This window comes from Pan troglodytes, chromosome 1, assembly GCF_028858775.2.
Source record: "Pan troglodytes isolate AG18354 chromosome 1, NHGRI_mPanTro3-v2.0_pri, whole genome shotgun sequence".
In the NCBI taxonomy this organism is placed as follows: domain Eukaryota; kingdom Metazoa; phylum Chordata; class Mammalia; order Primates; family Hominidae; genus Pan; species Pan troglodytes.
Window position 1 is genome coordinate 165,414,260 of NC_072398.2, and position 15,888 is coordinate 165,430,147.

The 15,888-nt window shown below is 37.3% G+C and overlaps 1 protein-coding gene and 1 pseudogene across 8 annotated transcripts in view; one reads left to right on the forward strand and one right to left on the reverse strand.

The window, feature by feature from the left end:
* Positions 1-15,888, reverse strand: part of LEPR (leptin receptor) — a 209,072-nt gene that overhangs the window by 47,457 nt on the left and 145,727 nt on the right. The window lies entirely within an intron of this gene.
* Positions 11,952-12,869, forward strand: LOC129136285 (polypeptide N-acetylgalactosaminyltransferase 11-like; annotated as a pseudogene).

Consider the following 15,888-nt stretch of genomic DNA (forward strand, 5'->3'; position numbering starts at 1 on the left):
CAGTTTGGCACTTTCTTAAGTTGTTAAACACACACCTACCATATGATGTACCCATTCCATGCCCAGGCATTTATCCAAGAGACATGAAAACATATTTCAATTCTAACACTTGTGACAACTTCATTTGTAACAGTCAAAAACTATAAACAATTTAAATGCCTATCAACAGGTGAATGGATGAACAAATTGCAATATAATCATTTAGTGGAATGCTATTCAGCAATCAAAACGAATGAAATACTGATATAAACAACATTAATGAATCTCAAGATAATCATGTATATGAAAGCACAACAAAGTACTGTATGATTGCATTTATATAAAGTTCTAAAAAATGCTAGAGTAATAGTAGGCTATGTGCTAGAAATCAGATCAGCCATTCCCTGGGGACAGAGGTGGGGTGGGAGGAGGAAGTACCATGGGTAGGAGCATGAGGGTGGGATTACAAAGGAGCAGGAAGAAATTTTCTAATTGATGATACATTCATTTTCTTTATTATACTGATGGTTTTATGAGTGATTTCTCACATCAATATTTGTCAAATTTATAATTTAAATATGTACAGCTTATTATATATCAACTATACCTCAATAAAACTATTTACAAAAAGAAAGAAAATCTAGGAAATTTTTGTAAGCAATACTTTGCCTATCATTTTAAACCTTCAAATAAGTAGGTTAATCTTAAAAAAAAATTATAATTAGCTGGGTAGGGTTACCAAATACAGGGCATAAAAAATAATAGCATGCAATCAAGAACAGACAGTTGTTATTTCTTACTTACTAGATTTTTTATAAATCTGCGTCATCCTTTAGGGAGTCTAAGTCTTGGTGTAAATGAAGTGACTATAGAATAAGAGCAGTGGGGAGAAGAGTGAGGAGTAACAGTGCCTCTGTCTACCCATCTCACCTGTGCTGCCCCATTCTATCCATTAATATCTGCTACCTCATATCGAAACCACACTGTTTTTCAAAGAACCTGAGGATAGGGAGATACTGCATGATCACTGCCTTCAGAAATGTTGCAGTCCTTGTAGAGGGAAAACACTGTAATTAACAAATATAATAATTTAAAAATCAGTATGGAAAAGTGTTGCTTTAGAAGCTATAATAAACTAGCATATACATGAGCATCCAGATATAAAAAACATGAAAAATAGACCCTAGTCTTTCTCTGCATACCCCACTAATACTAAATGTTTTGAATTATGATATATTTTTAAGTAATAGAATTTATTATTACTTTACTACTAAAAAAAATCAACCCTGAAACAACATTTGCATGGCTTTAATGTGCCAAGGAATCTACTGGGAACTGTATAGGGGATATTAGTGTCAAAAGCACACTAAATTAACATTGAGATCTAAAATCAAGTACTTCTGTTTGCTTATTAGCCATAGGATCATGGACAAGTAAGTTTATATTTGTGAGCCTCAGGTTCCTGAATCAATAAAACCAAGACAATCCCCGAACCATCTATGTTTACAAGGGTGTGAATACCAAAGACAATAATCACATAAAAGTATTTTTGAAAACTGTAAAATGCTATCCACCCATAAAATATTGTTTTGAATTAGAGGTAGCCTGATTTAGCACTTTGGATTTTATCTAAATCTTTAAGCAAAGCAAACAAAATGTAATTTTTAAAAATATCAAGCCAGACCTTTTAGGTGTTTTTCAAATATTAAAATAAAAGCTTTTACAAAAAGTCTGTGAACAAATTGAATAAATTGTGGTGTTTTATGTCAGAAACATTCTTGCAAGGTATTATGCTTTGGCTGAAAAACTTCAGAATTTTAAAGCAAGAATATTTGCCTAAGTTGAGCACAAAACAACAAATATATTCTCTGCTAACATTTTAAATGATAGAAAATTTTAGTCATATTTTAAGACAAAAAGAAAAGTTAGAATCACATCATCTTACTTTAGATGGTCTTGACAAAGCCATCCTTTTCTAAATACACTGAATATTTGTAAAGAAGGGCGAATTTAAAATCAGATTAACTCTATGGTTTCCTCATCCCTTCACTGATGTATTTTCTATTTATTCAATCTCTTTTTCATTTTGTTAATAATTGTAATATACATGCAAAACATCATATAGAGTATATATCCTTAATAATGACTATATAGTATCTACATTATAAAATATGCATTATAGTAATTCATTGTTTGTTGGTTTTTTAAAAAGCTTTCTGTAACCATGCCAACAGCTAACCCCATCATGACACTACCAGCATCAATCTAAAACTAATTTCAAAATGTTCTAAGCTTGGGATCAGCAAACTCTGGCCCACAGGCCAAATCCAGCCATCTGCCTGTTTTTGTACAGCCTGTGAGCTAAGAATGGTTACTTATATTTTCAATTAAAAAAAAAAGACTGTTTCATGATACATGAAAATTACATGAAATTCAAATTTCAGTGCCCATAAATGTAGTAACATTAATTCAATTTACATACTAACTATAATTGTTTTTCTACAAGCACAGAGTTGAATAGCTGTGACCAAGACAGGATGGTCCACAAACCCCAAAATGTTTACTATTTGGCCCTTTAAGAAAAAAGAAAATTTTCCCTCCCCAGGTATAAGCCAAAAGTATTTTGTACTCCCTACTGGTGGGTATTTGATGGGCAAAGAACACAAAAATAGAGAAAGCACATTAAATATATCATCAAATTTCATTATTACAATTTACATGAAACACCTTTAGTAATATTATCTAATCCAGTTTTTCAAAGCACCCTTTGAGGGAACTAACATCATCTACTTTACAGGTAAGAAAACTGAGATTTGGAGAGAATGTAGACCTGGAACTCAACTGAAGTCTTGTGCATCATGTTCAATATTCATTTCATTACACCCAACATGCCTTATTGTCACAAGATAAATTTCGCTGTTATCATCACCATTTTATTTAGAGATCAGTAAAGACCATAGTAACCATGACTAAAAAATAATTATAACCTGAATCATGTCAATATTTTTATAAATGGAAATATTAGAGAATTATATAATTTCTTCAAATGATTCTTTTCTTTAAGGAAAAACAATAGCTATTTCCTGTATTTGTGAGAGGAGTTTCCCAAGTTTGTGTGAAACCTGGAATCCACCAACCTTGTTACATGCCAAAGTCAGTATAAGAAGTTAAGAACTCTGTTTTTACTAATATCAAAAGATACTCTAACAAATTTGATAATTTTAAAGTATGGGAATAAAAGGATCATCAAATTTTAAAAGTAACAGGAGATATACTTGGCTTAAAACAAGCAAACATTAAGAATTTCTGGAATTCTTGAAAATTTTATATGCAACAAAATATTTTATGCCTTACCAGTATACATATGCATATACAAACTCAGTGCCACTATTTATTTAATACCTCTACATGTAAATAAACTTTACTTGAAAGTGAAAATAGTATGAAAACAGTTGTCAAATGAACTTAAAATTTTGTCTACCATTTTTGCCTTTTTGGTAATATTTTTACACAAAAGGTAGAGATATAATTCTTTAGTATTGGAATTTCATTTTTGGTAGCCATACATGGTTTAGAAAGAAAGCACATTCTGTCCTCTGACTTTTGGTCCAATTTTTCTTCCCAGAAAATATGAATATATTAAAGCTTCTCCAAGCAAATTCTATGCTAAATTATTACAGGAATAACACCAAATTGGTGCCACCTAATTTCCTGATTGTAATGTAAACTGACAGCAAAATAGTGAACAAACCAATGAAGTGGAATTAGAAAATTTAGTATTAGTTTTGTAAATCATTTAATCAAGTCGCTTATATTAAATTTCAGATTGGTAATCTATAAAAACATTACCTCAAAATTTTCCCTTGCCAATCCAAAATAATTTGAGACTGAGTTATTGTCCCAGACTAGACTCATCATAAAAATCACCTGGAGAACTTGTGAAAAAATAGATTCCTAGACCCCATGAGGAATTCAGAAGGTCCAGAGCTAAGCAATCTATGTTCTGAATAAATGCAAGCAATCTAGTTCCACCCAGACCTACTGAATGCCAAGTAAGTAGTGCCGACCTAGATAAATCTTATCAAGGAGGAAAGTTTAAGAAGCATTTTGTAAAATGCAAAGTACTCTTCAGATGTAAGATATCACCAAATAAATGGAAAATCAACAAAGAGAAGAGAAAGTGGGAAAAAAAGAAGAATGCAAACTGAAACAAACAGAACTTAATGTCTATCAAGTTAATAATACAACCACCTGAAGGGAGAGGGAAGACCTATCCTATTTAACTTTGGAACATAATATTTGACCATGTACCCATTAGCCTTAGTAAAGGCAAAATGAGTGTAAACAATATTGTACTTCAGTTAGTACGCTTGTTTTCGTTTTTCACAGCAGTATGGGATAGCAATGCTAAAACTGCTTTGTGTGTATTCTAGCACTGAGCAAATAAGTAACACACTGTGGGAAAGGGAAGCCAGGTTTCTTTCTCACTGCTGGAGAAGAAAGTTACAAAACAGAAAGAAAAGAAGTTTAGAATGGACTGTGCAGTTTTGGCCTAGAATGGGACATATTAGTATGAACACACACCCTTTAATACATGTACATACAGAGAGATATAGATATATAGATTTGTGTATATTATGTACACACATTGTGTATATATTGTGTGCACTAACTAGCTCTGCACACAGAGAGGGCTAGAAACAATAACAACGAACAACTATCCTCCAGACACTGGTTTGTAAATACCATTCTTCAACAAAAGGAACCATGGCTCCTTGGAGAAATGGCTGATTCCAGTGTTGTATCAGGAAAAGTATAAGATCAACCTGGTACATCTTATACTGCTAGAAAGAAATACGATTTCAGTAATAAAATAAATGATGTAACTTTTGTAGCCCACAAACTAAAATAAGAATCCATGAGTCCATCCTGATAGAAAGGAAAGAAGGGAAGGAGAATGAAAAGTGCATCCCTTACAGAGCCTAGCACTATGGGCTGCACACAATAAATACTATTTTATTGAATAACATTATTCTAAATGCCCAAATTAATATTTAGCATTTTTGTTTACAAAAACTGCATTTTGCATCTTTAAAAATGTCACTGGGTTCTTTTTTACATCTTCAATTTCCTGTCTCATTATATTCATATTTTCCTTTACATTCTTGAACATGTAGAGCATATTAATGATAGCTGTCTTTGTCTACCAATTCTATCATCTCTGTCATTTCCGGGTCTGTTTCTATTGACTATTTTTTCTTTTTCTCTTGGTTATGGGTCACATTTTCCTATCTTTTCATATATCTAGCATGTGTTTACTGACTGCCAGACACTGTGATTATTTCATTTTTGAATATTACATTGTTTTATTTTGCCTTGAAGAGTGTTGGATTTTGTTCTGAAAGTCAGTTAAGTTACTTGAGCACTAATTTGAATCTTTTAGGGCATCCTTTAAGCATTTTGGGGAATAGTATAGTGTAGCCTTGACTCTAAGGCTAATTTGGCCCCACCTTTAAAGTATAGCTCTTCTGGAGTTCCTACGAAATGTCACTGATACCCATTAAGGTCTCTCCAATCTCGTTTGTGGGAACTTGAACGATTCCCAGACCTCTACGAATTCTGTGAATTGTTTAGCTTATAGCTCCCTGATAACTGTTCTCTTACTAGAAGTTTTTCTTACCCAACATTGTGGCCAGATTGATATTCAGCCAAAGAGTTAAAGTGGCCCCACTGTAAGTTTTTCTGTATGCTCCTGCTTTCAAAGTACTCTGCCCCATGAACTTGAGCCCCTTACACTCTCTGAACTCTTATCTCTGCAAGATTGTTGGGCTCAGCTTGAGTTCCTCAGCTCTGTGCCATGTTCTGGGAATTTTCTACAGTTCAGAAAGCCTAAGTACTAGTAGTACTCATTTTGTTTCCTTCTCTTAGGAATCACAGTTCTGTCTGTCTTTGTCCAATGTCTGAAAATAATTATTTCCTACATTTTTTTCCAGTTTTCTAGTTGTTTATCACAGGAGAGTAATCCAGACCCTCTTATTCCCTCATGGCCAGAGTCACTTGTTGACTTTTTAATTAACTTTTGAAGACATAATGTATTCATACAATTCAAAACTTTGTTTTCTTTAAAAGAAGTAGTGAAATGGGGTGGTTACTTGACAGAAATGTGTAACAGAGAAAATTTATTTTTTTAAATGGGAGTTATTATATCGTGTCTATTAGCTGAGAAACATGATGGTGCAGAAAATAGAGGATAATGGCAAGAAAGTCCTTGAGTTGACAATGAGATGGGACTCAGAACACGTAACAAAGGGTTCGCCTTAGATCAGAACTCAAAGAATTTATTCACAATAAAAGAAGAGAGGAAAAGTGCATGGGCACTGATACAGGCAGCCTGGTAGATTTGGGTGAGAAAAGCAATCATTAGAGAAACTCCACCTGCTTCTGTTGTCTCAGTGAAAATAAAAAGCAAGATCATCAGTGAGTCTCTCTGGCTCACTCTCAGGAAAGCCAGCTGCAATGGTGCAGGCTGTCCTATGGGGAGATCCACATAACAAGGAACTGAAGGAGGTCTCCAGCCGACAGCCAGGGAGGAAATGAGGCCCTCAGTCCAACATCCCATGAAGAACTTGGAACCCCAAGAATTGATCTCAAAACTAGCTCCTCCTGAAGTTGAACCTTGAAATGACTACAGTCCTGGTGGCTGACACCTTCAGTGCAGTATTTGTAAGAGACCCTGAAGCAGATACTCCCTTCCCATTCCACCCCACACTAAGCTGCAGCTGAATTCCTTAAAAACAGAAATTGTGAGATAATAAATGATTATTGTTTTAAGCCACTAAGTTTTGGGTTAATTTATTATATGACATTAGATCACTAATGCAGATACTGGAACTTGAAAGTGGGGTGCTGCCATAATGAAAACCTGAAAATGCGTGAGTGGCTTTGGAACCAGCGGACAGACAGAGGCTAGAAGGATTTGGAGAAGCATGGTGAAGAAAACCTAAATTGCCTCGAACAGACTGTTAGAAATCTGGCGGACTTCAAAGACTCTGCCGGTGAGGGCACAAAAGGAAGTGAGAGATAATTTATTGGAAACTGGAGAACAGTGGTCTTTCTTGTGTAGTAGCAGAGAGCTCATTAACATTACCATCTGTAGTTATGTGGAAAGTATAGAATGTGCCTATAGAACTGAATGATATATTTAAGGAGATTTCCAGCAAGTGTTGCGGATGTCTCTTGGTTTCTTCTTGCTGTAAGAGGAGAGATATACATTGAAGAAAGGGCCATTAAACAAAAGGAAAGAGGACTTCATAGTCTTGAAGTGTCTAGCCTCTCCAGATAGCAAACACTGTTAAAATTAAGAAATGCCTTCTGAGCAAAGATCAAAGAGAAGACAGAGAAAAGATCTCTTGGAGATTTGCAGGCTTTTATCATATCTAATGGAGTGAACACCAGAGAGATCCACTGGAGGTCCAGGTAGTTTTGTGAGAGAAGTGTATTAGCAGAAATAGTGCTAATATAGAGACAGAAAGAGACAGAGACAGAACAAAATGGAAAAAAAAAAGCCTTTCGACCATTAAAAATTGTGCTGATAGGAAAGCAGGCTGTGAAAACAACTTAGATGCGCATATGGGCTGCTTTTCATGAAGAAGAGAGGGTTACTCAGGCCAGAACCTGGCACCCAGAAGGGGGAGCCAAGAACCATGGAGAATTATTCCTGAAGTTGAGTAGTAGAGGGAATAAACTAACATGAAGGGTGCAAGGGGAGATGGTCAAAGAGCAGGATTCTTGACATGGAGATTATAGAAAAAGCATGCTTATTGGTGATGACAAAGTCTCGAGCATGTCCATGACAAGGGGTGAACAAAGTGGTGTGAAAATACAAGAATATTGAAAATAAGCATTCAAGAAACTGAAGATTAATCACATGGATGCTGAAATCATCAAGAATGCTGGCAGGAGTAATTGTGAAAACAAAGTAAAGTAGGTGTTAGTCGTTATAGAAGCCCAAACTCCAAGCATGACCTGGAGGGCCCTTCATAATCTGACCCTTGTGTATCCCTCCATCCTGATTTCTCTTCATTCCCCAGCTTCCCAGTCCCACCACACTCAGCTTTTCAAGTCCTGCCATGTGGTATCTGTGCCTCTGGGCCTTTGCAAATGTTCTTCACTCTCTGGCTCATTCTCCTCTGCCCCCTCTTCACCTGGGCTGGATATCCCTAGTACTTGTTTCCACAAGGCACTGTATTTATTACAGCACGGCCTTTCCAAACTTTGCTGTTATGTCTTCTGTTTTTACCACAGAATGTTAGCTCCAGGAGGGCAAGGGCTGAGTCTGTGTTGTAGAACCTTGTTCCCCATGCTCAGCTCCGTGCCTGGAACACACAGTAGGCACCTAATAAAGAAAGAGAATTTCCTTCCTAGATCTAAGAGAAAATCTCAGAGCAGTTTCAAAATATTACAGTTCTAGAGTATCTGTCCTTCAGACTCTCTGACAAACATTAATATCTGAGCCCAAACAAAGCTTTCCCTTAAGGGACATATTTATATGGTTTTAAATCCCTTACAAACATTAGATTTTATCCCTTTTAAAATATACTTTTTTACACATGGAAGCATTTGAAAATTTCTCTTGTGAATTCTCTGATGTCCAAAATAGGTGAGTCTGATTCAAAGCTTTTCTATAGTAATCACCATTATGGATTTTCTCTTCCATGGAGTTCTCATTGGTTATATTGACCAGCTCTTCCTATATTGACCAGCTCTACCTATTGAATTAGAGTCCTATTTAATTGTTTGGAGATACATTACCTTAAGAGCCAAACAAAAATAGAATTAAAGGCAGAAACAGCATGTGATAGTTGGTGCAATGAACATATTAACCAAATCATAGAGGTATATAATGTGGCAGGAAAAAAATGGGAGACTGTTTCTCAAATTCCTTGAAATTATGACAGGTTTTACTGTGCTAATATTTTTAGAAACCTAGGTTCCAAGTAAAAGAAGACCAAATTAAAAATCATCTTGTAAGAAAGTTTGAAAATCTACCTAATTTACCTAATTTTCTCATTCTTCTGGGTCCTATTGTTTAGAGGAATAGACCAATGACTGTTCGGCTGACTAAACTGAAGCTAAAATTCTCAGCTATAACTAAGTAACTATTCAAATTTATAATGCTCTGAAATTATATATATCTATATATTACACATATACTTATCTTTTTCAGAAAGATACCTCATCATAATTATAATATATACATAATAGAATTTAAGCCCTTACACACATTCACAGGGCTTTAAAACTGAGCATTTTGCCTTAACCTGCTGATAAGATCAGAAATTGTCTAGAATAGGCACCCAAGTGAGAATTTTTAATCACATCCAAAGCATTTAGGTCATTGCAAGAAGGTACTACTATGCAAAGGAATACTTTTCTCTGAGCTAAAACCTATTTTGCTCAATAAAGCAGGAAACTGCCCTGAGCTTCAAATATGTCTTCATCCACCACAGGGCTTCCTTTCTTCTCTCAATACTCAGAAGTTGAGGTAAACCTTCTTTAAGACCAACCCTGTGCTCTTTTCATGGAATTGGCCTATTCCATTATTCACTCTCAATAACATATCTTCAATGGCTCCCCTTCTATTATCAACTTTTCTCTCCCTGCTGGGTCACTTTCTATAGACTAGAAACAAACTCATGATTTCATCCTTTAATTATCCACCCTGGGACATTCATTATCCATTAGTCTTCCACCTCCACTTTCCAACCCCAGCCAGGTTTCTCAGGCCTCTAGAGATTTATAACTCAGTCACTTTTGTTAAGGACATTTGTCTACTTTCTGGTTGCCCAATATCTGACTGAAGAATCTACCATCATACAAGGCTGAAACACTGGCAGCTAGAGCACCTTCTCACCAACTAGATAACGACATCTGAGACACTAGCCCTCATGACGATTGCACAAAGATGCAGGGGCTTGTAGGTTCATCAGTCGTGGCATCAGGTGACCTCTATGTGGAAATGATGACCACAGGGACATTCAATGTCCAGATATGATGGCAGTGGCACTATATCTGGGTTCCTCCTCTGGGTGACTTAAAGAATTAGTCCAGTGGTCTAACACTAGTAATAAATATTAACTACAGCCTGGTAATCAATACAGAAAGAAGAGCAGTGGCAGCTGTGCATATTTCCTCCCTTACAGTATGCTTGTGTGTGTGTGTGTTTCTATATATTAACTAATTTCTTCTCAATCTTTTCCTTCCCCCTATTATTTTATATAAGGATTCCTGCAATTATTAAATTTACAATTTTATATTTAGCTTCCACAATATTCATTCAGGTGAAACAGTGATTGAATGTGAGGAGCAATTAATACTGCCCAGAGAGCAATACTGTACATGTTGCACAGAAAACATAATGACAACTGTGACATAGCATCATCCCATTTGGGAGAGAGAATAAGACTGTCTCCTTTTGTTCAAAATGTAGCCCACCACTCCTCACCCCCTGGGCAGCTCCTGTGGCTCAGACAGGGGCTGTGGCAGGAGGAAAGATGCCACAGCCTGAGTCCTGGAAGGCCATTGCCAGTGCTGCAGAAATTGAAAATGGCCCATTAGTTATGCTAAGTCTATTATGGGAAGTGTCACAGTTCAATATTTCTGTTATGGGTACACTTTTACATCTGTGACCTGTGCAGTTTTGGTTTTTGTTCATTTCAACTTCGGTGAAGTGACTCAGCCACTTAAGAATGTGCTCATCCACTATTCATAATAGCAAAGACTTGGAACCAACCCACATACCCCTCAGTGATGGACTGGATAAGGAAAATGTGGCACATACACATCATGGAATACTATGCAGTCATAAAAAAGGATGAGTTCATGTCCTTTGCAAGGACATGGATAAAGCTGAAAACCATCATTCTCAGCAGACTAACACAGGAACCGAAAAACAAACACCACGTTCTCACTCATAAGTGGGAGTTGAACAATGAGAACACATGGACACAGGGAGGGGAACATCACACACTGGGGCCTGTAGGGGGGTGGGAGGCTAGAGGAGGGATAGCATTAGGAGAAATACCTAATGTAGATGACAGGTTGATGGGTGCAGCAAACCACCATGGCACACGTATACCTATGTAACAAACCTGCACTTTCTGCACGTGTAATCCAGAACTTAAACTATATTTAAAAAAAAAAGAATGTGCTCAAGGGGCCTGGACCCCATGGACCATTTCCAAAACAATTCTATTCCTGATTCACTCAAGGTCCAAGTCTATTACTAGAGCCACAGTTCGAAGCAAACAAAATTGATGATGTGATAGTCATATTGAAGATCCAGAAAAAGGCCACTTGAAATTGTCTTCTGAACTAGGCATGATTTTTAATTAACGTGCTCAGGAGTTGAGAGACGGGCTATCAGAAATGTGCTTTTAATATGCTTATCAGTAACTGCAGGCTACCACAGAGATGTGCCAGGGACAAAGAATACAGCATGTAAAGTCCTACCTCCTGACCTGCCAGTTGCTTACATAATTGTTATCTGTTTCCACAATGAAGCTTTTTCTGCCCTGTCTCCAGACGCTGCACATTGTCACAAATTGCATGCCAGCAAACCTGCTTCATGAAATCATCTTTATGGATGTTGTTAGCGACCTTGATGACTTGAAAGGAGGACGAGATGAATATGTCCAAAAATACCTCCTTGGAAAAATTAAGGTATAAGAAACATAAAGTGTGAGGGATTGATTCAAGGAAGAATGAGTGTAGCAGTCCACACAACAGAAGTCCTTGTGTTCCTAGACAGCCAATTGAAGTGAATGTGATGTGGCAGCAGCCCTTGCTGGCTGTCATCTGTGTGGACTAGCAGACCATGATGTTCTCAGTGATTGATATCATTAGTGCCAACACGCTAGCCTACAGCTCATCCTCTGTTGTCCGTGGAGGATTCAACTGAGGGCTGCACTTCAAATAGGCGCTTGTTCCCCTTTCTGAGCTAGGATGAGCAGAAAAAGCCACAGCACCAACAAAGTCACCGATAATGGCTGGAGGATTGTTTGCCAGGAACAGACAGTATTTCCAGGAACTTGGACAGTATGATACTGGCATGGATATCTGGAGAGGAGAAAACTTGGAAATATCATTTCAGATCTGGGTGTGTGGAGGTAAGTTCTTCATCATGCCTTGCTCTACAGTAGGACACATTTTCCAAAAAAAGGGGACCATATGGATCTCCTGAAGGCCGGGATGCCATGAACACAACTTTTTGCAGCTGGCACATGTCTGGCTGGATGAATAAAGGCGCAGTATTTTTCCTTAAGACTTAATCTGGAGAGGAAAAGCTTTGGAACCATCAGTGAGCATGTTGAATTGAGAAAGAAGTTAGGATGCAAATCATTTGAATGGTATTTGGGTAATATTTACCCAAAGATGCAGATATCTGGGACCCATGACAAATCCCAGCAACCCACTTTTATCAGTAGAGGGCCAAAATGCCCCAAAGTCCTTCAACTTGGAAGGCTCTATCACCTCCAGACCAACAAATGTCTGGTGGCTCAGGGCTGCCCAAGTTGGAAAGGAGGCCTACTAGTGCTTAAGACTTGTGAGCATGGGGACCCAAATCAGATCTGGATTTATAATGAAGAGCATGAATTGGTTTTAAACCATCTTCTTTGTCTAGGTATGACAGAAACTAGCTCATCAGACCCACCACAACTCGTGGAGTGCCATGGGTCAGGCAGACATGGACCTTTGGGGAAAATAATTGGCTACACCAGACGTCAGCTGGACAGTGCCTGAGAGCAGTGGCTCCACAAGGTCAGGAAGACTCTGTGGCTATGGCAATCTGTGATGGCTCCTCCTCACAACAGTGGCAGTTGGAAGCTTAAGGTGGACACCGTGGCAGAAATGGTGCTTCATCGGGCTTTGCCTCCTCTGTGAAGTGTAGGGCTTTAGAAAGAACGTTGTTGGTGCCAGGAAAGCCTTGGTTTGGTAGAGCCATCTTGGAGAGGATGACATCTCCTGTCTTCCTGGAGATGCCTGGGAATGTTAACAGAGGTAACACAGCAGATCTGATAGAGATGGGAGCACTGAGTGTCCGCAGATGGAGAAGTATGTTTCACCAAGACACTGAGGTCATTTCTGAGCTTCTATTAAGGAATTTCTTGCTTATAGAGGGAAATCAGAATATAATTTTAACTCTAGAGTTTCATTTGTACACAATGACAAAACTCAGCAAACAGATGTTTCTATTCAAATTTATTTATGCCTCTTTTTAATCCCCTTTAATGATGGAATGGTTTTTATCTTATCAGGAACTTGCCATGATTTTCTTAGAAGACTTCACAGGAGAGAATTATATTTTTTTTTAACTTATCATTTGTTTAGTATGTTCTAAACAGACAATTTTTAAAAACTGAATCTACATTATGTTTAACTTCAGAAGGCATCATTTATAAAACAATATTTGAGGGTCAGTTAACTATTATAAATTATTTTGATGAATTATGATACTACATACACATGAAATAAAAGATCCTTTTGATTTTTTTTAAGTATAGTTGCACTTAATTAAGTGAAAGCATGAAGTTATAAGGAAGTTGTAGGGAAAGGTAGGTATGCGTAGAAAGGTGTGTGTGAATGTTCTAAGTAGCCAATGAGCCAATGAAGTGAATTTTGCTGGTGGTTAAGCTATTGACTGCCATCTTCAAATGCACCCTATGCTCTGTTTCACCATGCTGGGGCTGGAACTCTGCAAACCATAGTTCTCCTCTGCTACCTAAATTCTTGTTAAATTCTACCTGTGGGGGAGCTAGAAAGAGACTAGAATAATGGAGTGACAAGGGAGTTGATCCTTCCTGTTTTGCCTACCATTCTTGAAATATCACTCCAGCCAAAGGTTCCTCACCTGGGCAGCAGCAGTTGGTCCCAGTAACCAGGTTTTTTTCATATTCTCAGCACCAGCCATAGTATGCCTTGGATATATGAATTCCAGCTCTGCAGTGTCCCCCCATCAACTGAATGAGGAACTAGCATAAAGATCAGCTCTTCCGGGTCCTTTCTTCAAGTTTCCCTTTGTTCTGGCAACCTCTCCTTCCGCTCCCCCGAATGAGCTCTGCCCAAAGACCCATTACTTTCACACTGCCAAATCCGTACATATTATTCAGACCTTATTATATCTTCCTGCTATATCTGACCATTGACTACTCACTACTCACACCTTCAGACAATATTATTTTTTTATTAACTTTTTGGCTCATTAAGAATTTCTGGAGGGTAAATTGGAAAATATTTTAGAAAGCATTTTGGCAATATGTATTCATTCAACAAATAATTTTTAAACATTGTGTAAATATTTCCATTGTGTTAATTTCTAGAGGTAGAACAACTGTTAAACATAGCAAGTGCTTTGTGAGTGCATTTAGTAAGTGGTACAGCCAGGTAGTCTGACTCTAAAATCAGTCATATTAACCTCTACAGCAGGAATTTTCAAACTTGAGTTCCATCAGAATCACCTAAAGGACTTGGCAAAACATATATTAATGAGCCCCACCCCCCTAATTTTTTATTCACAGGGGTGAGCTAGCAAATTTAAATTTTTTTTATTATTATTATACTTTAAGTTTTAGGGTACATGTGCACAACGTGCAGGTTTGTTACATATGTATACATGTGCCATGTTGGTGTGCTGCAGCCATTAACTCGTCATTTAGCATGCAAATTTAAATTTCTAACAAGGTTCCAGGTGATACTGATCTCTTCCCAACACTACACTGCCCACATATTTTCTCATTAGCTCTTATTCATCTCTAATGACTCAACTCAGCTATCTCCTTCCTTAGGAAACCTTTCCTCCTCTCTTCTCTCACCAGCTTAACTAGATAACCCCCATCTAAGATCTCACAACAATGATGGGCTCCCATGACATTATGTACCTACCAAATACATATCGGTAACCACTTAAACTGAAACTCTGTACATACAGGTCCCAACTGCTAGCCTTTGAGCACCTAAAGGACAGTGATCGTAACCATTCATCCTTTTTTACATGTCTTTAAGTTTCTTTTTAAATTTTTACTGTAATAAAATGTATATAAAATTTAACATTTCAACCATTTTAAGTGTACAGTGCAATGACATGAAATACATTCACGTTATTATGCAACCATCACCACTCCCCAACTCCAGAACATTTTTCATTTTCCCAAATTGAAACTTTATATCCATTAAACAGTAACTCCCCAATTCCCCCTCCTCTCAGCCCCACTTTACTTTCTGTCTCTATTCATTTGTATAGGGACAGTTTCTAGCACATTGCTCCTCAACGGTATTATCTCAATAACTGCAGAACTGAAGGAAGCGAGACTTTAAGCATCAAATAGAAGAATTAATGAGAAAGAATTTTAAAGAGTTAAAATTGACATAAAACTGGTGTATATCATCACTAGAGTAATTAGAAAACTTAATGACATATTCGCTGTTTGAGTTATAAGTATATGGCTATTTGAAAACAATATCTTTGTTCTCTTTCTAGCACAAATATTAGCCACCCATATTTTTAAGTTTATAAAGAGATCGAATACGAAAAATCATCTGAAAAAGAAATATAAAACGCACCTTTTTTCCTTTTCCACTCAAATATCTAGCACTCCTGAACTGAGTTCACTCTTCTTTCAGACTACATGCCCACCTATACCTGCAATATCTTTGTAAGGTACATGGATGTGCTTCGGTCAAGAATCAGGCCAAGGCAGATGTCCAGGCCTGCATGACTCAGCGAGTAGAGCGCAGGCATATAACTCCATCTGTTATCACAGCCATGTAGCCATAACATGGGAAGGTCATCCCTTGGCCATATGCCACTATTGTCTGTAAAAGGTATAATTGCCCTGCTGACACTCTACAGAT